At 43.8% G+C, this 22,187-nt stretch overlaps 3 long non-coding RNA genes across 4 annotated transcripts; all 3 read right to left on the bottom strand.

Annotated features, from left to right (window-relative positions):
* Nucleotides 1-10,850: 10,850 nt before the first annotated feature.
* On the bottom strand, nt 10,851-14,653 carry LOC310753984. Its single transcript, XR_014543536.1, has 3 exons — nt 13,669-14,653; nt 12,293-12,414; nt 10,851-11,318 (listed from the first exon to the last, which is right to left on the bottom strand). It is a non-coding gene; the product is annotated as an uncharacterized lncRNA (long non-coding RNA).
* Nucleotides 14,654-16,979: 2,326 nt separating this feature from the next.
* LOC310753983 lies at nt 16,980-21,707 on the bottom strand. 2 transcript variants are annotated; one of them, XR_014543534.1, is made up of 2 exons: nt 21,614-21,707; nt 16,980-17,456 (listed from the first exon to the last, which is right to left on the bottom strand). It is a non-coding gene; the product is annotated as an uncharacterized lncRNA (long non-coding RNA). The 2 variants fall into 2 exon arrangements; XR_014543535.1 differs by lacking the exon at nt 21,614-21,707 and adding an exon at nt 18,402-19,298.
* Nucleotides 19,864-20,811, bottom strand: LOC310753985. Its single transcript, XR_014543537.1, has 2 exons — nt 20,423-20,811; nt 19,864-20,183 (listed from the first exon to the last, which is right to left on the bottom strand). It is a non-coding gene; the product is annotated as an uncharacterized lncRNA (long non-coding RNA).
* Nucleotides 21,708-22,187: the final 480 nt, after the last annotated feature.

Genomic DNA, 22,187 nt, shown 5'->3' with positions numbered 1-22,187 from the left:
TACTACAAAATTCAGAAAAAAATATGAAATTTGAAGGATGAGTATGTTCTGATCTTCACATTAGTTTGACAGGCAACTATGCTCCAGAATTCAAAAGATCAAATTCCTGTTTTTGGGGGACAGGAGGCGGGCAGGTGTGGAGGATTCCCTGGTCCTGAATGGGGTAACTGTGCCCCTGAAGGACCAGGTGCGCAGCCTGGGAGTCATTTTGGACTCACAGCTGTCCATGGAGGCACAGGTCAAATCTGTGTCCAGGGCAGCTGTTTACCAGCTCCATCTGGTACGTAGGCTGAGACCCGATCTGCCTGCGGACTGTCTCGCCAGAGTGGTGCATGCTCTGGTTATCTCCCGCTTGGACTACTGCAATGCACTCTACGTGGGGCTACCTTTGAAGGTGACTCGGAAACTACAACTAATCCAGAATGCGGCAGCTAGACTGGTGACTGGGGGCGGCCGCCGAGACCATATAACACCGGTCTTGAAAGACCTACATTGGCTCCCAGTACGTTTCCGAGTACAATTCAAAGTGTTGGTGCTGACCTTTAAAGCCCTAAACGGCCTCGGTCCAGTATACCTGAAGGAGCGTCTCCACCCCCATCATTCTGCCCGGACGCTGAGGTCCAGCGCCGAGGGCCTTCTGGCGGTTCCCTCATTGCGAGAAGCAAAGCTACAGGGAACCAGGCAGAGGGCCTTCTCGGTAGTGGCGCCTGCCCTGTGGAACGCCCTTCCAGCAGATGTCAAAGTGATAAACAACTACCTGACATTCAGAAGACATCTTAAGGCAGCCCTGTTCAGGGAAGATTTTAACGTGTGATATTTTATTGTATTTTTTGTTTTTATGGAAGCCGCCCAGACTGGCTGGGGAGGCCCAGCCAGATGGGCGGGGTATAAATAAATTATTATTATTATTATTATTATTATTATTATTATTATTATTATTACTGAAGCATCCATATTTGGGAATAATGTTCCAGTCTGACAGCGAAAGGAAGGAGCATAATGGAGAGGTCAGCATGTTGCAAATGCTGTGGTAGGAGTGCAGGATTGGTTCTGCTGGTGCATTTACAGTGCACTGACCCAACCTTTACTGCATCCCTTCCCCTTTCCATCCCAGTATGTTGCAGTGAGTAAAAGGTAAGAAGGTAAAGGACCCCTGGATGGTTAAGTTCAGTCAAATTTGACTATGGGGTGTGACACTCATATCTGCTTTCAGGCCAAGGAAGCTGGTGTTTGTCTGCAGACAGCTTTTCCAGGTCATGTGACCAATATGACTAAACCGCTTCTGCCACAACAGAATGCTGTCACAGAAGCCAGAGTGCACGGAAACGCTCATCATGCTGTCTACTGCTGGTGGTGATGGTGTGGAGTCAACATTCAACTGAAGGGGAAGAAAAGGGACCTGCAGAAGGAAAATCTATCATGCATCCCTTTCCTGTTTTGCTGCTGCTATTTCTTTTTGTGATACTTTCATTCCTTCCATCCCAGATGCCTAGGCTTTTTTCCAGTCAAAAATCCTCCTTGCTGTGAATCCAATCCAAAGGAGCAGGCGCACTTACAGGAGCATTGGGGTAGCACATACAGTACAGGTGGTCTTCCATGATGGTCTTGGCTTGGCTCTCTTCTGTTTTAAATGATAAGCTAATCCACAGTGGCATGCTGTCAGTGTCTTCTGTATCACTGCCAACATGAGAATCAGCAGCATGCTGCTGGAGATCTTTACATAAGATGGCCCAGATGTCTCATTCTTTGGCAAGACAGAGCAGAGTCCTCTAAAGGAAGCAGTCTATGTTTCACAATAATGAATGCTTCTTGCCACTCGAAAACAGAATTGGCATTTTTCTTTCTTTTTTTAGAGTTATGGAGCGGGAGAGCATAAATTCTACAGTATCCTTCCTGGACTCTTAGCCAGGATGGAGTTGGGGGCTTCTGGGATCAATAATTAATTGTGCTGGTGAAGGCTTCCTGGCTCAGAAAAGATCTTCAGAAGCTTCTAAAAGTCCACCTGAAAGGTGGAACGTAAGAAGAGCCTGCTGGATCACGACAAAGGCCCATCTTGTCCAGCATCCAGTTCTCACAGTGGCCAACTGAATCCCACAAGCAAAACCTGAACATATCAGTGCTCTCCCCACCTGCAGTTCCCAGCAATTGGTATTCAAAGTCATACCATGTTTGACAGCAAAGGTAGAACGTAGCCATCCTGACTAGTAGCCACCAATAGCCTTATCCTCAGTGAATTTGCCCAGTCCTTTTTAAGGCAACCCAGTTTTAGTGACCATCACTACCTCTTGTTTTACAATCCCCAGAATTCTTCTGCAATTCAAATGCAGCATGAAAATAATTGTCAGGTTGTCTGGCTGACAAATAATTTCCACAGCCCAGCAAGAACTCTCTCCTAGCCAATCAAAGGCTTTGACAGCCAGTGATTCATGGGTTGGCTGTTAGCATACGGGATTTTTCACTTTTAAAAGCTCCTACAAGCCTCCTGATTCAGCCCTGTGCCACTCTATTAGAAGGATAGGGTGAGAATCAAGTTGTGCAGGAGGAGAAACCATGGCTGAGGAAGAGGATGGCAGCTTTATGGAAGGATGCTTCATAAGGGATTGACTCCCTTCCCCCAACCTCACTTTTTGCCCCTGCAGTGATACCCCCATACACCATCAGATTGACGGCAGGTGCTGCAGGATGCTGGATAGTAATCTCTTTTTCCCCCAGTCCTTAGATTCTTTTTTTCGGGGTGGAGGAATGCCTGAATTTGCTTTTTTTTTTTCGGATGGTGGTAGAGAATTTAGGGAGTTTCTGTGTTATTCCAAGGTGAATTCACCTATTTGTTGCAAGAAGAAATTCTTTGCCTGTGTAATTCTGGCTTCCCTCAGCCACCTTCTTTTGTTTCTAGAGTGCTGGTTTTCAAACATGTGCAGAGGAGCCCTGGAGTTCCTCAGTGCAAAGAACAGTAGTGGAAAATAAACTTCCTAGCACATATTGTGTTAGAAATAAAACACTGCGGTGCCCAGGAGTAGACACTTCTTTGGCTCTGAACTTCCCTGGCCCAGCTGAGCCTATAGCCTGGTTTTGCCAGAAGAAATTAAAAGTGTCATTTGTCAGTAACATTGCACATAAAACCTTTTGACGGTGGTTATGTTCATAACAGAGGAGTTACGAAGTCAAATGTAATCCTTCTAAGCCTTTTACTTTGATAAATAATACAGATTTGCCTAGAGGGTGGGGCTCTGTTATTGTTGTGCCCTTCTATTTTAGAGAAAGATTTATCTCTTCACTGAAATTATTGTACCATTATCCTTATTGATAGAGCAGTAAGAGGTTATGTTTTGCAGCTCCTAGTTTTGTCTATCTCTAGGTAAAGGTAAAGGGACCCCTGACCATTAGGTCCAGTCGTGACCAACTCTGGGGTTGCGGCGCTCATCTCGCTTTATTGGCCAAGGGAGCCGGCGTACAGCTTCCGGGTCATGTGGCCAGCATGACTAAGCCGCTTCTGGTGAACCAGAGCAGTGCATGGAAACGCCGTTTACCTTCTCGGTGGAGCGGTACCTATTTATCTACTTGCACTTTGACGTGCTTTCAAACTGCTAGGTTGGCAGGAGCAGGGACCGAGCAACGGGAGCTCACCCCGTCGCGGGGATTCAAACCGCCGACCTTCTGATCGGCAAGTCCTAGGCTCTGTGGTTTAACCCACAGCGCCACCCATGTCCCTTTTCTCTATCTCTACTGTATCCAAAATCTGATCTGTTCTCCTGTGAGGCTTATCCTGCACCAAGAGCACCTCCACATGGAGACGTAAAAGTTTAATTTCTCACAGAACCTTAGTAAGACAGGAAGTGGTAGGTGAGGAGAAACAGGAAGCAGAAGCTGTATCTTTCCCATCAATTGATGAAAAGCTGCTTTCAGAGAGAGAACCATAGTGTCTCATGATGCAGACAGACCAGGTCCTACAGTGCTCTTCCTGTGATCTTTTTAGTTTGCATGATACAGCCTGTAATTTTTTGGCATTTTCTTCATGTCAAGGACTTGGCAATTTGAGGACTTGTAGTTGGGCACCTCATTAGCCTTTAGCTTCAGTTCTAGCAGAGGGTTTTGGAGGCTCCTCTGAATAAAGCTCCTTCTGTTAAAGCACCTGGGTCAGGTGCCTATCCTGACCCAGAAACATTACAGGGATGGGGTACCTTTCCCAGCTCAAGAGCTATATTCCGATATTGTCAACCTTCTGAATACCACACACTAGTGGTGGGTGGCGCCAGAAGTAAAAGTGGGTGGGATAATTAATATAAATTTGCATGTATACTGGTTAGTTTCTGCACACATTCACACACACCTTTCTATCCAGGCAAGCAAGAGGCAGTAGCTTCAACAAACGTTTTTTTTCAAATAAGCTGCTTGTTAGTTATTACAGACACTGGCTACACCAAGGCACTGTATTGAATCTCTTCTCTGCCCTGCCTAATCAAAGTTGTCTAGATATGTCCTTGGTATCCTTTCCTTTTACATTCCTTTGGGTAAATACCAGAAGTCAAAAAGAATCAAACAATCTTTTCTAATTAGTACAACAAGTAGATTGGCATTGTGGCTGGTTATATCTCCTGCAACTGGGGGAATAAACCAAATATGTCAATCTGGCAAATTATTTTGAAAAAAAGAAGAAGATGTAAACAACCTTCACCATCTGTGAGATTAAATGTCCACACAAAAATAATGTTTGGATAATTAATGCTTAGTTTTCCAAAGTCACTTGAGAAACAAATCTGTCCGTACAGAATTATAGTCCTGTCAACGTTTTTGTTAAGTGTTGAAACATCAAGAGCACTACTACATGTTATTAAGTTAGCAATCCACCTGATTATCAGGCTAAATGAAATGATTAATGGCTACACCCCAGTACATTTCTTGGCAGTCCTCTTCTGTGATCGTAACATCCTGCTTTTATAGAATCCCTGAGTTGGATTGCATGTTGCATTGCCTTTGCTTAACCTTGCTGCCTAAGCATTTTCTCTACCTTCCAACTGAAAATGAAAATGCAGCCTTTAAAACGTTAACTTTAAACAGCAGAATGTGCAATGATTTTAATTAGTTTCTCCCAACTGTGAGGTGTGATAAAGCTAAAGTGTTTAATTTACTACTATTGGTGTAACTGCTCCATCGTCTTCTAGAACATAAATATCCATTCATATATGCAATGGGCCACACAGTTGCTTGCCACATTATCTCTCACTATCCTTACTCAGGTCACCAATTCACACATGATTTCCTATGAGCCCTCAAATTTAGAGAAGGACTTGGGGCCCCTATCTTCTCTACTGTTGTCACCCAGCTGGTAATGGTACCTGCAAAGTTAGCCTATTCCAGTTGTCATGACTAGACCTAATCTGCTTCCTGACATGGAGTCCTCAAAGGGCAAACTGGACAGCCCAAAAGTTGAGGACCTTGAAGAGCAGTCACAGTCTCCTGAAACCAGTGGTAATAGTCCCCTTGAGGAGCCTTCAGGACAGGACTGCTGAAGAACTCTTGGAGCTCTCCTTGAGAATGCCCAGTCTTCAGGAACACCAGCACCAAAAGATCTGGGTCCAGGTCAAAATGCGAGAACATAGGATGTTTCTAAAGGCACAGAGTTCACATGTGGCACCCATGCAAGGGGCCTTCTAATGAGTAAGGATTCTCCTTATGCAGAATAAATTTCTGAGATGTCTTCACTTTAAGCAGCTGTGCTTAGGCTGTGATATAGGAGGCCAGAGGTCTTCATAAAGAGCCTCATGGTTGCTGGAAGAAGGCCAGGTCTGAGTTGCTGTGTGATTGAGTTTTTGATGTGATCCAATTTCCTGCGCTTGAGGGTAGTTCATTTGGATGACACTGTGCCTCTAATCCTTCTGTCCTTGGTGAATGTTTTGTTAAAGGGCTTACATCTCTGGGAATCAGGACCTTAGCTCCTAGGTCACCTATGCTTGTTGCAGACCATTTAAAAAAAAAAAAAAACTGTGCCAAGTTCAGCTTGCTGTCTTCTGAAGCTTTCAGAGTGAACTCGTTTGGGTGGAGGTTACATACCTGACTTTAGCTGACGTTTTAAGATCCAGTCCTTCAATGAAAGTAAGGACCTGATTTTAATAGATCGTATTTTAAGAGTTGATATGTTTTTATCCAGCATCCATGCACTCCCAATCTCCTAGGTACAGGTGTAAACTTCAGCCTATTTTTATTGGACACACCTCCAACAGTGGGCATGAATTTTAAGTTTGTATTAATTACAGCCTGGCTTGGTTTAACATTTAACTGAAACAAATATGCAATGTGATGGGGGAAGAGTGCAGTAAAGGGATTACAAACTATGAAACACCCAGCTGGGGTGGCCCAATGTGTTTCACCACCTGAGGTGAAATGCCCCACTGCTGTTCCCACAATGGGAGAGGGCATTCTCCATATTGCAGAGACTCCCCCCCCCCGCCCCACATACAACAGTGGCAAGAGGGAGATTCTTTCCAGATCCCTCCTACCCAGATCTGGTGCTGAGGCTTTGCATTAGCTTCTCCCTTCAAGAGAAGGTGCTGCAAAGACCTGGCTCACCGCCACCTGGGGGGAAAGCTGGGTGCTGTAACACCTCCCCTCTCGCTGACTGAGTAGTAGGGAAGGTGTTCCACAGAGCTTTGCCACTGGTCCCTCTCTGCCCCTAAAAGCCAGAGAGACTGGCAGCAAAGATGGGTTGTGCCACCTCGGGGGGGGGGGGTCACTTGAAGCAGCCTTCTCATCCAACTTCATGGGCAGGCCAGCTCTGACTCTTGCCCAACCCATCCTTTCACAATATCAAACCTGTACATAAATCTGCATGCTTTTTTTTTTTTAGTGATATCCTCTGAAATTGATCAGATATCCATTTGCTATCCCATTCTGCTGCTTTCTAGAGTCGGAGATTCACAACGACAGATAAATAGATGATATCGATAGATAATAGATATAGATAGATAGATGATAGATAGATAGATATAGATAGATAGATGATAGATAGATAGATAGATAGATAGATAGATAGATAGATATAGATAGATAGATAGATATAGATGATAGATAGATGATAGATAGATAGATAGATAGATAGATAGATATAGATAGATAGATGATAGATAAACAGCTCACAGCTGTTTTATGTTTTAAGATTCCCAAAAGTTGTTAAACCATTGTACTTTTTAAAAAACAAAAACCCTCCCTACTGTGTTGCTTTAGTTTGTGGAAGAGCTGTGTTTATTTTTGCTGTCAGGGATCTTCATGAAAATAGCAATGGCTTGTTTCGTTTGTTTTCTCCCCTCCTCCTTTCTCAATCAGAGGTGAGAGGAAAAGTGCCTCATCGAAGTACTATGCCGCTTCAATCATGATTCAGTTCAATTAAGAGGATCAAGCAAAAAATACAAAGTTAATTCTAAGCCCATTTTTGAGCACACACAACCTCTCGAGGTAAGCACAGCAAAATAGATAGTGGTGTCACTACCGAGTTCCATAAATATAAAATTTATGACTGAGTGTCAAATGTTATGCATAGCTCACTGAAGCAAATTAAGATAAATGCAGTTCAATTGTGCTGGCTTTCGACTCCGGCTCCACTGTCAGAGTGTTGTCTCTGTTTTGTTATGATAAAGAATTACAGTGCTTGGGCAACTTCCACCCCACCCAACTCTCCCTTCTTCCACAGCTTGGCAGATTTTTCATGGGCATTCCAATGCTGCCTTTTTCTCCCATTATAATTTATGCGCATAAGTAGCATATATAATCTATGAAAGATAGATTGGAGGGTGTAAGGGCATATACATCAATTTCTCCTGTTTGCTTGAGTTGTCATTAAACATGCCTATTGTGGGTTGAAATTTGGTATTATTGCTTTCTTTTCTTTTCTGCACCAGTCTTAAATAAAGGCAGAACAGCTAAATGTGTTATAAACACAGAACAGAAAGGGCAAGTAACTCTCTTTTAGAATCTCTTCCTCAAACACCCCCACCCACTTAAGAGTCACACAAGGCAGAGAGTGGGGGTCGGCCTGTTCCCCCACACTCCCAGCTGTATTCTCATCACCAATATAAGATGCACCCCAGAGGCAAAAATACACTGACTTAAGAATTTTCATTTCTACAGATCCCCCTGCCCCCCCCAAAAAAAAAATGGGGGGGAAGAGACAAGCCCTGAAGAATGATATCTCTATAACTTACATTAATAAAATTGGGAGCTGAAGTCCAACAGCATCTGGAGGGTCACATATGTACCTCCTCAATCAATCAGCAATGCACTTTCATCCTATCTTACCTCCAAGGAGCTCAGGGTCACAGGCATGGGTTACTCTTCTATTATTCTCCCAAAAACTCAGAAGTGTCAGGATGAGGTATTGACTAGGTTATCCAGTGGGGGCTTCATGACTGTATGAGGAATTGAACCTTGGTTTCCCGAGTCCCAGGACTCAGTTATATCGGCAAAGAAAAAGTGTTTTATGTGTGTTGAATATGCACTGTGACACTGTGACACCAGATGGCGCTGTGGAGTTCCATTTTTGCTAACCTGATTTCTCATACAAAGTTTGCAACACATTTAACAAATGCTTCTTTGATGTATCTAGATCCAGCCCTGGTCTGACTCTCTGATAGATCTATATCCAGTTGCGGATCCGGAGAGGTTTAGATTCTAACCACCAAGCTGTTCTAGCTCCCAATCAAACTATAGCCGCATGCCACAATGTGCATGGAGCTCAAGCAATGGATGGAGAAAGCAAGTGTGTCTGTACAGCAAATGTGGTGGAAATGTGACACACAAGCCCATTGATACCCTTCTACAACCTTTTTGCTAGGTTCACACATGCATCACTGAAGGACTCCAATGTCAAGTGACAACATGTGGTCTGAATGGGCTGCCACCGGTATAACACCACAGGAAGAACACTTGCAATACAATGTTTTTCAATGGAGCCAGATCGCACAGGCAGCTGTAATCATTTGTGTGGAGAATCAGGTGATAAGTGTATGCTTGTGTGAATCAGACCTGTTTACGGTATCTGCAGTGTGTTATATGTCAGGCTACCTTTGGAAGCAGCCTGGAAACTTCAGTTGGTCCAAAATGGGTTACCGATATGGGATTGGCCAAGGCACTCATAGCACATCAGTATTTTGCCATTGACCTCCTGTCCATTTCTATAGGTGATTCAAATTGCTGTAATCAACCTTTAAAACCACAAACAGATTGGGTTCAGGTTATCTAAAGGGCTGTGTCCATCATATTCCTCTATAGATTTCAAGGTCATCTTCTGAAGCCTATCTCTAGGTGTCCCCATGAAACAATGGTGGGTGTCTCGTGGGGATAGGGACTTTTCAGTGGTGGCCCATGGAATGCCCCCACAGAGAAGCTTACCTGGTGCCTACATTATAGCCTTTTCAGTACCAGGTGAAGACAATTTGTGGTCTAAAATATTTTTGGTACTTTAAGATGTTTGGTACAAATGCCATTCATGGTTGCTGGTTTTCTAAATGACCAATCATTCCTGGATCAGATTTTGCAATAGAAAAATGATTAAGTTTCTATTTCCCCTTCTACCCAGATTGCAAAGGGAAACTGTTCCAGATCCTCGGACTGATTACACCTTTGAAGAATTTTTTGTGTGATTTATATACATATATATACATCCCTTCATCATAGCCCTTTTCCAATAATCAGCCAGTGGCGAAACTAATCCATGCATAATTATAATGCAGCCCCTACCTCCTCATTTATTTTTAATCTCTCAACAATATGTCCAATCAACAGTTCACATTCATAACATCTAATTATGCAAGGACATTATTAGATTAGCAGCAGATTAAGGGCATTATCAATTCATTTATTTTTAAATAAGCGCATGATGAGGTTTTTTCTTGTGCCTTGCAGCAATGAACATAATGATAATAAAGTTGGTATTAGGACAGCATTCTACAGTTTTCCCCCTTGTGTCATTTGGCTAAAATGACACTGAGATGCATTGATTCTGCTACACATACATACGCACATACATATATACAACATTCAATTATCACGTGGGAGGGAGAGAGAGACCAGTGGGGAAAGAGACATAGCTCAGTGATAAAGCAACTGCTTTTCACACAGAAGGTCCCAGTACAATCCCAGGCATCTCCAGGTAGGGCTGAGAGTATGCCCTGTCTGAAATCCTGGTGAGCCATTGCCAGGCACTGTGGACAATACTGAGACTTGCAAGGTGGTGGTGGGAGCTTATGATGCAACTTGCTTGCTTGTTTTAAAGTTGCTTTCATGGCAGGAGGATCCTCCTGTTAAAGTGGCTGCAGGAAACCTTTGGCTCACCAGTTATTGCTGAACCACAACTCTCATCATCCCTGGACACCGGCCATACTTCCAAGGGCTGATGTGAGTGGTGGTTCAGCAACATCTGGCCAGCCAAATGTTCCCCATTCCTGCTTCAAGGCAAATGTATATTTGTTTTCAATGACAGCTGTTGACATCCATTCGCATGGCCCTAAAAATGACCTAGATTCTTAGATAAGCAAATGGGTGAGTAGTCCGCTCCCCTTCCCTGGGGGGCAGTGTTGCGGACTGGCATCTGGGACCCCCCAGTGACCCAGCTGGATGGTGGAGGAATGCCATCCACGTCATGGGGACTCCCAGCCATGTCATGCACCCAGCTGTCCAATCAGCACAGCTGGGGGCGTGGCCGCAAGCAGTTTCAACTGTGGCATGTTGGGGGGGGGGCAACCTCCTTTCACCTCAAACCCAGAGCCACTCAGTGAAGTTGAATGCTGGGAGATTCAAGGAACACAGGAAGAAAGTACTTGATGCTGCCTATTAGTTTAAACCATAGAATTGGCTATAACAAGTTGTAGTGATGGTTGTGAACGTGGATGCCTTTAATGTAGGGTTGAACAAATTAAAGACTATTGCCAGTAACATAATTCCTACAGTATTTATAGCAATATATTGTTTCCAGTATCGGAGACTGTGTGCTGCATGCCTCAGGAAACCAGGTTCTGCGGATCACAGATAGGGCTGGGTGCTGTCGCCATCAAATCCTGTTTTGGGGGCTTTCCATAGACATCTGGTTGAGTGGTGTGGAAACAGAATGCTGGACTAGAAAGGACTTTGGTCCGATCCCGCAAAACTCTTATGATTGTTATCTGAGGCTTTAATCTCACAAATAACACATGAAATAGCAATGTTCCTACACATGTGCACACCCACACTTCTGCATAGAAAACTGGTGTGTGTGTGTGTGTGTGTGTGTGTTCCTATTTTACTAGGCTTGATTTCTTTTTCCTCACAACCAGACCGTTCTTTCTCTTCTCCCCCTGGAAAAGAATGAGATGTTGAACAAGGAAACATTCCAGATGGGCATTAAGTAAGGTAGACTGCTCCCAACACACCAGACACCAATTTTCTTATTCCAATAACACCTTGAAATTAAAACTTGTTAAAGCACTTGTTACTTTTTACTGCTTAAAAGGAATGAAATTACTGCAATGCTCTTGAATATGCAAAAACATTTTGGTCCCCGGCAGCTGAAGATAATGTTCTCCCAGGAGGTTTTCCAGAAGAGTTTCAAGAAAGGGTTTGATATGAGAGTGTTCTATCACTCCCATCTTTTTATAGCAGCACAGTGTGTGTTTATTTTATTTATTTATTTTGCAAAACTTGGGAGCCAGCAATACTTTTTTTCACAAGACCCCTCCCAATGTTTTTTCTTCTCCTGGTGTTGTTAATGATACATTTGTATGCATATTAGATGCTCATGCACCGCTTTCCCTATATAAACAGAGGTCAATAGCTTTCCAGACAGTAAGGTAAACGTGGCCGACTCTGGGGTTGCGGCGCTCATCTCGCTTTATGGCCGAGGGAGCCGGCGTACAGCCTCCGGGTCATGTGGCCAGCAAGACTGAGCCACTTCTGGCGAACCAGAGCAGCGCACAGAAACGCCGTTTATCTTCCCGTCGGAGCGGTACCTATTTATCTACTTGCACTTTGACGTGCTTTCAAACTGCTAGGTGGGCAGGAGCAGGGACCAAGCAGCAGGAGCTCACCCCGTCGCGGGGATTTGAACCACCGACCTTCTGATCGGCAAGTCCTATGCTCTGTGGTTTAACCCACAGCGCCACCCACGTCCACGTTCCAGACAGTAAATGCTGCCAAATGTGTTTGGTTTGCAGACACCTATTCTATGAGAGGGACAGTTGAATTCACTGAGAGATAAGCATACTGCGAAACATTCTTACATGTGTGTTTTTTTAAACTCACCCATCCATGAACTGTTAGTCACTTTACTTACCTGCCCTTTTTCAAAAGCCAATGAAGAACACAACATTCAGAAGAGTTTCAGTAGGCTGCCACTCAAGCAGCATCTTGTTGTGAAAGCAACTCCAAGAAGTAGTCCAGTCACTATATTCTTTTCTGAAACAATGAAGGGTACCCAGTCCTGTTGAATTCCATTTAATTGAATTGGTGCTGTCCAATACATATTTATATGTATTTATAAGGCTGAATGCCTGCTTTCACTGATTCATGTTGCTAACATGCAAACAATTGAACGAAAGGTCAACAGCTATATTTAAAGCAGCAATCTCGCTTAAGAAGTCACAGGTACTCTTTGAAAAAGAAGGGAGGAAATAATCATCTTGTCGAACAGTGACTGAAATTATGTAGTTGATTAAGTATTGATTATTTAATTTCTACACCACTGAATGCATTAAAAATATATCTGATGCAGCAACAACAGAAAACTGAAATAAAATATTACAAAAATACACAGTTACATATAAAAAGTTGAATAAAAAGTTATATTCATTTCCCTTGGAACACACCTTCCCTCAGCCTCCAGATTCTCACCCAGGGTCCAAACAAACTCTCAGCTCACTCACAAAAGTATAACAATGAGAACAGTTCCTGGAAACGGTGGACATCACTCTGGCCTCTCTGTTAGAGTTGCATTTGATGGACAGGTTCTGACGTGGATGCTACTCCCTCAGGCTGCCCAAAGCTGTGTCCCATTCAGCTTCAATCTCCACACTCCAAACCTCAGCAGGTTAGCTGAGTTTCCCATGAGGTCCACCGGATGGGGAAAGGACTCCCTTCTACTCACACCCTCTATTCTATCCTCCTCCTCCAGCTGCTTGAAACATACAGCTAATTTTGGGTGGAATCAAATGGATTCTTAACTACTAAGTGACAAAGAGTCAAGGCAGTGACAAGGAAAGGTTTAAAGGTCTAGGTATGTTTAGGCTGGAGACCAGAAGAGAAGGAAACATGACAGGACTCTTCAGATGCCCAATGTCAGGGGTCAGGGAACTGGACCCCCTTCCCACGGTAGGCTGCCAGGAACAGATAGACAAGGAAAGCTCTTACCAAGTTATTTTATTTAATATTCACAGAGAGAGGCTAAGAAATGCTGCATCTTGGAGTAATGGCTTTGCTCTGAGTAAACTCCACCCCCCTTCTCTCTTCAATCGTCAACAGCACCACTCACCTTACAGTGGCCACTTAGGGCCATTTGCCTACAAGCCCTCTGCTCTCCTACTTTTAAGGCTCGCCAGGTGATGGGAGATGGTGGTTCTGGAATGCTTTCTAGTAATAATGTGTCAGCCAGCTGCTCTGACTCTGCTTCCCCCCTTCTTCCCCCATTATGTCCCAACTCTGATCTTCATCTACCTCTGAGCTGTGACGTTCCTCAAACCACTGCTGTAAATCTATATGGTCTTCCTCGTCTCTGGAAGGTTCAGGAGGGGGAAGCAGTCTCTACCATTCCTCCTCTGTCCAGTCCCTGAAACCTAAAGAGCTGTTGCATAGAAAAGGGCAAATGCTTCTTGTCTGTTCCGCATGAGGACAAAATAATATCTAATGCAGTTAAATTACAAGAAGGCAGATTATATTTAAATGTTAGAATAACCTTCCGGATAGTAAGAGTAGTTTGGCAGTGGGACTAATTACCTTGAGCAGTGGTTCTCAAAGGGTGTGGTGCACCACACGGGCATGGCAGAATAGGATGGGGTGACAGGAAGAGTCAAGGACAATTAATATTTTATTTTGGGAATGACTCATGTTCTTATGTAGTTGCATTGTTTTATACTTCCTGGATGTTCCACGATTGTATTATAAGGTGGTTGTGTCCCATGTTATTAATCAAGCACTGCTGGGAATTGCTTCTTTTTGTTTTCAAATCCAATGTATTTCTTATCAATAAAAGATTTGGCAAGCAAATTTTTATTCTGAAAGAATAAAAGTAGTTTGAGACCCACTGATCTAGTGGCATTCTATACATCCAGGTCCCGCAATCCGAATGCTGGTTATATGAAACTTCCCTTCTCCAAACATGAATAATTTGTAGCCTAACCTCACTACACAAACATCTGATCCAAACTCCAACAGCAGTGGTGCTTCATCCCACTGGCTGTGCTGCCTAGAGTCCAGGAGTCCTTTACCTTTACCTTTACCTTTACCTTTTATGTTTGTAGGCGTAGTAGATCTGTAACAAACACACGAAGCAGCTCAGCATATCTCCCACCTTGTGTCCTTCCATTGGTCAGGCTCTTTTACTGGTGAGCACTAAGATTATCGCACCACCAATTGAAGAAGCACTGAGAATGAGACTGGACAACCAGTGGGATGCTGGTGTCTCCAGCCCAACTTGTTCCTCTCTGCTGTTGAAAGTACAGTACTCGCTGCAACCTATTCATTTATTGTATTTTTAATATTATGTTGGAAGCCACCCAGAGTGAACAGAAGCACAACTGGTACAGATTGGAAGCACCTGTAAAAAACCAAAATTTCTGCACATAGGAAGCTGCCTTGCCCTGAGCTAGACAACTGATACATCTTGCTCAGTATTGTCTACACTGGCTGGCAGCTGCTCTCCAGGAGTTCAAACAGGAAACACTTCCAACACTACCTAGAGATGTTAATAATTGAACCTGGAACCTTTCGCATGCAAGACAGATGCTCTTCCACTGAGCATAGCCCCTCCCCTGCATACAAGTGTTTGCACACATGCTCGTTAGGCTTTATCCATCAGAGTTCTTGTTTACCTTTCTGGAGTAATTAAGCCAGTTCTGAAGAAATAATATTCTCTCATTGCTATGGTTCTGCCCTAATGTGATTCATTTTCTGTCTTCAGCCAAGAGCTCTCCTATGCCAAATCTCCAAAAAGTCCATTTTGTCTCCAAGACTGTGGCTTCAGATTACTTGAAGAACTTCTCTGGGAGTCATCTAATGCATTATGCAAAAGAAGCAAACACCGTTTCCCCCTCAAACAACACCTGTTTTAATGTGTGGACTTTTTGAATGGGTAGAAAACTTTAGAATATCCGTTTTAAATAAATGACTGTGCTCAGATCACCCACTCCCCCCCCTCTTCATTTACTATTCTAAAACCACAAGATCTCAACTATCTGAAATGAGCTGCTGCTTAGGCCAATTGGATACAACTTATTGGTTTGCTTTTGCTGTCAAATATACATAAAATATAAATCATAGCATCAATTTACTTAGGTTGCAACAGGCAAAAGAGTCATAAAATACAACTCAATCTAATCTAGTTGAAGTCAAATATGGGGGTGGGGGGTGCGAGAGTCAAGAAGAACCCAAAAGTTATAGTAAGCACAAGAATAACTTTGCATCTTTAAGAAAAGATTGTCTCACGTTTTAAGAAAATATTATATTATACTGCAAAATGATATTTCATACCCAACACAGCAGATTACTGAAGTAGAAAAATATTGACAAAATGGAAGGGGGGGGATAGCCAGTATTTGGTGTTGTTGTTCTAAAAGCAGGGATGAGCGATTTGTGGCCCTCCAAAGATTGTTGGATTCAGTGTTTTTCTTCTAGGAAAAAGGTGCCAGTTCTGCATATCCTTGAATACCCCAGGGGAAAAGCACTGTTTGGATTCCCATCACTGGCCTCAGCCAGAATGCTGTCATAAACATGCCCCACCCACAAGACAAGGTGAGGAGACTGCCTCAGGCAGCAGGATTCATAGGGATCATAGATCTGGCCTCCAAGGAAGGCATCATCTGCAACTGCTGTGGTGGCAGCAACAGCTGCAGTGTGCTCCTTGGAGGTCAAATCTGGCTCCGCCTCTGCAGCTCCCCAGCCCCTGTTGCTACCTCTATTGTGGCCTCTTGACACATAGGAGATACAGATGCTATCCTGATGTAGATGGTCAATCACCCTTCTTCCCTAGCAAGAGGGATGCCATTTTGTGTTTTGCCTCAGGTGTCAAAGAGTCCTAGGCTAGCCCTAGTCACGAACTTGCATGCCATTAAGAGAAATTCTGTTCCAAGGTTCTGTATACAGCAATAGATAAAAACTGTGTGGGCCTTGATGCAGGAGTAGAAATGGGTTGTGCAATTGATCTACCACGGTGGATATCATGTTTGAATTCTACTCATCCTCCAAAGATCTCCGGGTAGCATGTATGGCAGGGATAGCCAACAAGGTGCCCACCAAATATTGTTGGATTCCAACTCCCATCTGTCCCAGCCAGCATGACCAATGGTCTGGGGTGATAACAGTTAGCATCCAAAATATTTGCTGGGCACTCTGTTGACTATGTTTGCTGTTGTGCTAATTTATATAACCGTTAACGCCAGTATAGGCTTCTAAGTGATTTAGAATATAAAACCAGTCACACAAATGTTAAAATATAAACATCCGTAATTAAAATACACACTAAAAACAATCCCATTAAGACATTTAAAGCTTATATCTGAGCTAGATTCAATACGCCCTGGTTTCATAAGCTCTTCACAACAATTAACGGCTTCTCTTTATATGTATTAAAAAAGAAACCTCCAACCCAAGAAATTTCATTATATTTTAAAATATTAATCTGAAGCACAACTCTTGCTATGTAAAGGAAAATGAGTGCAGGGGGTGAAAAGGAAATGTTCTTTGGATACAGGGGCTAAAGTCGTGACAGTTGTGTAAATGATTACATTAAGCAAAAAGACTTTAAATAATAATATTGCTCAGTCAAAATTTATTCAAGCTATTGCTGCTCTGCACAGTTGGAGAATAATGAAAAGGTCTGGGTGCAAATCAGAAATCCTCAGATTTTTTCGCATAAAAGAAGAATAATTTATTTTAACATCTCTTCTAGGCAACTAATATTTTGAGAGCTTTTAACTCCTTGTGGGTGGTTTTTCATTTAGTCTTGTTCGTTTTGCATCACCCATAAAAAGAGGACTTTGGCTCCTCTTCAGCCTCCTTTTTTGCCTAGTAATTCCATGCACTATCCATTCATATAATCCATTCATTTTTAAATTGGTCTATTTCATACCATTTGTCAGTTATAACAGCTTCAGCGGCAAAAACGTGTATTTTGGGTGCTTCATAGCAGGTGTAGCAGCTCACACTTTATGCTGGACCCAATGAAACCACCAGCCCCCCAGAGATGTAGGGCTGCATTCTGATCTTGCCAAGCTGAACCACCAAAGAATCTGTAATGAATTCCACACTGGTTATTGGCAATGGGGGATGAATTCTATTCAGTTTGCATTCAAAAAGGAATCTGTATAATTCACACATTCTGAAATAATATTTAAAGCAACAGCCATCCTTCAAAGTGTGAACATCTTTGAATTTTGCAATACAGTTCTTCAGCCATGTACCAAAATGCATATACTTGGGTAAAGCATGCAAAAAGTGCATATATTCATGTGGGAGGGATTACATTATATTATGGGGATTTGCGTTGCAAAAAATGTGTTATACAGAATTGCATTCGAATAATATTAGATATTAAACAATTTGCATACTAATGTAGAAATGGGGATAATTGAACTTAAGTTTGGGAAAATGAAAAATTTGGAGCAACAGAAATTAACTTATTCACCCACCCCTAGTCAATAGTATCAGTACACTTCGAATGACTAGGAGGCTTCTTTCGCTCCTGCTTAGCCGGTCATTGAAATCACTAGCAGTGGATCCCTCCTTAGGAAACAGCTAAGTGAAACAAGCATAGGAAGAGCTATGAGAGAGGGAAAGAGGCAGGATGATGCCTGTCTTGTTCGCTCGGCTTCTCTCTCTCAGAAGCCACACCTGGTGGCAGAAAAAGTCTTAAGTCTAAGGTCTAATGGAGGGGGAGATAGTAGGGAGGGAAGCTGCTGGGCAGATGGGGGAGGGAGAGAGACCCTCCCCAAATGAAGAGAGGTGGGTGTGCAGCTGAGGTCCCCCCCCCATTGCGAGCATTCCGAATGATCATCTTAATAGATGGTCCTCGTTGTGGGCAGGACCTCAACCCAGTCCCCCCACCCTGGCGTGGATGGAGCTATTACCCTCACGCCAGGGTGGCACCATGATTACCCAGGGCTATTGCCCAATCAATCTGAATAGGTGATTGTGGGGGAAAGTATAAAAGTGGCAGCACGACATGTGCCAAGCACCTGCTTCGTGCTGCCGAACACAGAGCTCTGTCTGGATTGTTTCCGTGGAGCCTTTTACGGTTTGCCGTGGCCTTTCCATTTTGCATCGTCTTGAGCTGCCTTGAGTTGCTCGTTCCTTCCGAATACGGCTTCTGTCAGGCCTGACACCTCTCCCGTTAATTCGCAGGTCCCTGGTGTGGTGTTTGTGACTTGGTCGGGGCCGTCACTTCTCCCGGTGATTCTGTGGCTCCCTTTTTCGGCTTTGCTTACGTTGCGCCTTCAATACAAGGTTTTAGGGTGCAGAGGTAAATTTTGTGGGGGCTAAATTTTTGCACCCCAAATTCGCCATCAGATCACATAGCATGTCCATGGCTACAGCCTGCACCCAAAAAAATCATGCATCCACTGTTTTGTGGGGCCGCAATGGCGCAAAAACGTGGTTACAAAGCACGGATCCACATGGATTCTCCAAACTCACCATCAAATCACATTGGTGGCCACAGCATGAACCACAAAAATCATACATCCACTGTTTCGTTCAGAATATTTTTTTTTTCTTGTTTTCCTCCTCTAAAAACTAGGTGCGTCTTATGGAGTGAAAAATACGGTAATTGACACCTTTATTATTGGTAGCAGGGTCATTTAATTTCTACTTCATCAGTCTTGTTGGCTGGTTTTACTTTTTTGTTACTTATTGGCTCTATTTGGTGGTTCACAATATTTAGTGTCCACTGCTGTGTCAATTCGGCATAAAAGAAAGAAATTAATTGTTTGCTTGTTGTTTCTTAGGGTCCAGCGGCATGCCTCCCAAGAAGAAAATGCCAGCCAAAGGTGCTTCTGCTGCAAAGAAGCACTCAATTAAAGGTATGGACACCCAGACAACTCAAAGTTTATGAGCTTCCACATCCACAGGGCACACTGGGGTCCCTAATGGCCAGTATGGCCCATGACCCTGGCGCTTTGTCGTGTTTTGTCTCATGTTTTGGGATTTATTAATAAACAAATAATGACTGAGCCCCCCCCTTGTGACATGCGTGGCATGTGGACTCCATGGCACCCTAAGATACCCTCCTTAGCACCAACCAAGGCCCCCTGACCCTCCCATTTTTAAAAAGTTTCTCCGAAAATCTGTTAGTTTTTACAGTGCTGCAAGACTGCTTGTTTTGGCAGTTGAGGGATTGGTATTATTTATTTTGCCCTTTGTGAGAGACACTCTGGATCATTTTAAATAAAATGATCTGGAAAAAATGGGTCAATTTGGAAACTTTTTTTATTATACACACTTGCAAGTGGGGTAACCCAAGATCAGGCACATCTTCATCAGGAAAAACACATCTTATAAAGTTGCTTCACTGGCCAGAAGTTCCTCCTTCCATGCCCACATGAAGGGGCATACCAGTTTACAGAAGTAATGCGTCCGCCTCATTAACATTTTACCATTCCACTTCCCATGTTAATCAGAATACAACACAACACAACACAATACAATACAAATACCTTTATTGGCATTTCAAGTTAAGACATTTCAAAATGGCATGAGAAACAAAGTCTTTCTTCTTCCTGTTTCCTGTTTCCGAGAGATTTGAATGGGGAAATCCTTTCGATTCTTCATGAATAAGAGGCAGTGGGGTGAGGGAGGCCACGGCCACATCCACACCATTTAAAGCGCTATGAAGCCGCTTTAAACACTCATGGCTTCTTCCCCCAAAGAATCTGGGAGCTATAGTTGGAAAAGGGTACCGAGAGTTGTTAGGAGACCCCCTGTTCCCTGCCAAGAAGGGAACCCTAACCCTACCCCTACCCCTGATGCTAACACTAACTCTAACCCTAATGAAAACAAAAAAAAAATTTCCTTCCAGTAGCACCTTAAAGACCAACTAAGTTAGTTCTTGGTATGAGCTTTCGTGTGCATGCACACTTCTTCAGATACACAGTGTGCACACGAAAGCTCATTCCAAGAACTAACTTAGTTGGTCTTTAAGGTGCTACTGGAAGGGAAATTTTTTTTTTTTCTTTTGACTATGGCAGACCAACACGGCTACCTATCTGTAACTCTAACCCTAATGCTAACCCTTAACCCTTAACTAGAGCTACAATTCCCAGAGTTCCCTGGTAAGAAGGGAACCCTAACCCAACCCTAACTCTAACCCTAATCCTAAACCACCCTAACAACCCTCCGTCCCCTTAACCACCTACAGTTCCCAGAATCCCTGAGGGGAAGCCATTCCTGTTTAAAGCGTCTTCATAGCACTTTCAATGGACAGTGCGCCTAATGTGGCCTAATGTTTCCTCCCTCATTTTCTTCTCTCTCTCCACTGCCCCATCACTTGCAATGCAGCAGATGTCCGCCTGCAGTCTCTCTTCAAGGCTCCTTCTCTCAGGTATGGTCACAGCCTTGTCCATTGCACACTGCCAGGATTTCATGTTCATTTCTCCAATGTAAATAGGGATGTCCTGCAGTTCTCAGATGCTAACTTTCTCTCTGCATGTCATTCCTTGAACAGCTTCCTGTGCCAAGATAAGGCTTGCTTTCATTGCTCTGTTCATTTGTGCATTTGACTAGTGTTGTGTGGAGGGAAATGCAACCACTGGGCTGAAAAATGTCCCCCTCCTGCCCCTTTGGGTTTCCGGTGTGGCCTTCACAGATATTGGCACAACTGTGTGTGTGGGGGGGGGTGTTTTGGCTGCTGAGCTGCGCTCACCATTGTGAGGGCTGAGGGGGTGATGGTGATGCCTCCCCAGCTGCTGCCATTGTCTGTGGGTTGACTGTGATGTGACAAAAACATTTGGCTGCTGAGCGGGTATAAATGTGGGCCAAGGCGCAAGCCTCAGCAGTTGCCCTCCCCAGAGAGAAATGGGCAGCTCAGTGGCACTCAGCCCAGGTGGTCTCCTGTCCCGTGGCAGCAAGCTGGCAAGCGGAAGGAGGCAATCACCTGGTGCTGGGATGCTGTGGAGCAAGGAGAAGGCAAGTACAAAGTTTACTTGCTGGTGGGATCGCTACTTGAAGGCGACTGATATTCAGCTCTGAAGCTGCTTAATGTCTGGCAGTGGACCTGGCGAGGCTGCAGCTGGTAGATGGTTGTCGGAAGAGTTTACATTCAGGCCATTGGATGCCGTGAGGCTACGCTGGCTGAGATGGATGCAAACTGGTTTGGAAGCCTTGTTTGTCAACAGGCAGCCAAACAGAGGAGGAATCTGGGGGGACGCTGTCAGATGGGGGCCATCCCACCCACCTGTTTGCCTTTGCCTTACAGGGATGTCTGGAGCCGGTGAGGTTTTCCCCAAGTCCAGCCTTCAAAGTCATGGAGAGAACCGCAGGACGTCCCTATTTACATTGGAGAAATGAACGTGAACCAACTTTATAAAATGAGTTTTTTCCTGATGCAGATGTACCTGATCTTGGTTTACCCCACTTGCTAGTGTGTATAATAAAAAGGTTTCCTAATTGACCCATTTTGTCCAGATCACTTTATTTAAAGGATTCAGAGACCTTAAAGGAACTAGTTTTATTTCTCACGAAGGGAAGAATAAATAAATAATACCAATTGCCAAAACAAACGGTCTTGCAGCACTGTACAAACTAACAGATTTTGGGAAAACCTTTTTAAAATGGAAGGGTCAGGGCCTTGGTGGGTGCTAAGGAGGGTTTCTGAGGGTGCCATTGAGTCCACATGCCACACGTGTCACAAGGGAGGGGGCTCCTCTATCATTTGTTTATTTATAAATGCTCCCCCCCTTTGGGGCCTAGTTTCCCCAGCCCTGTCTATGGATGGTCTCCTGTGATGTCACAAACAGATATAGCAGCTG

This window comes from Podarcis filfolensis, assembly GCF_964270895.1.
Source record: "Podarcis filfolensis genome assembly, chromosome: Z".
Classification (NCBI taxonomy): Eukaryota; Metazoa; Chordata; class Lepidosauria; order Squamata; family Lacertidae; genus Podarcis; species Podarcis filfolensis.
This window is presented reverse-complemented; position numbering and strand designations above follow the sequence as displayed.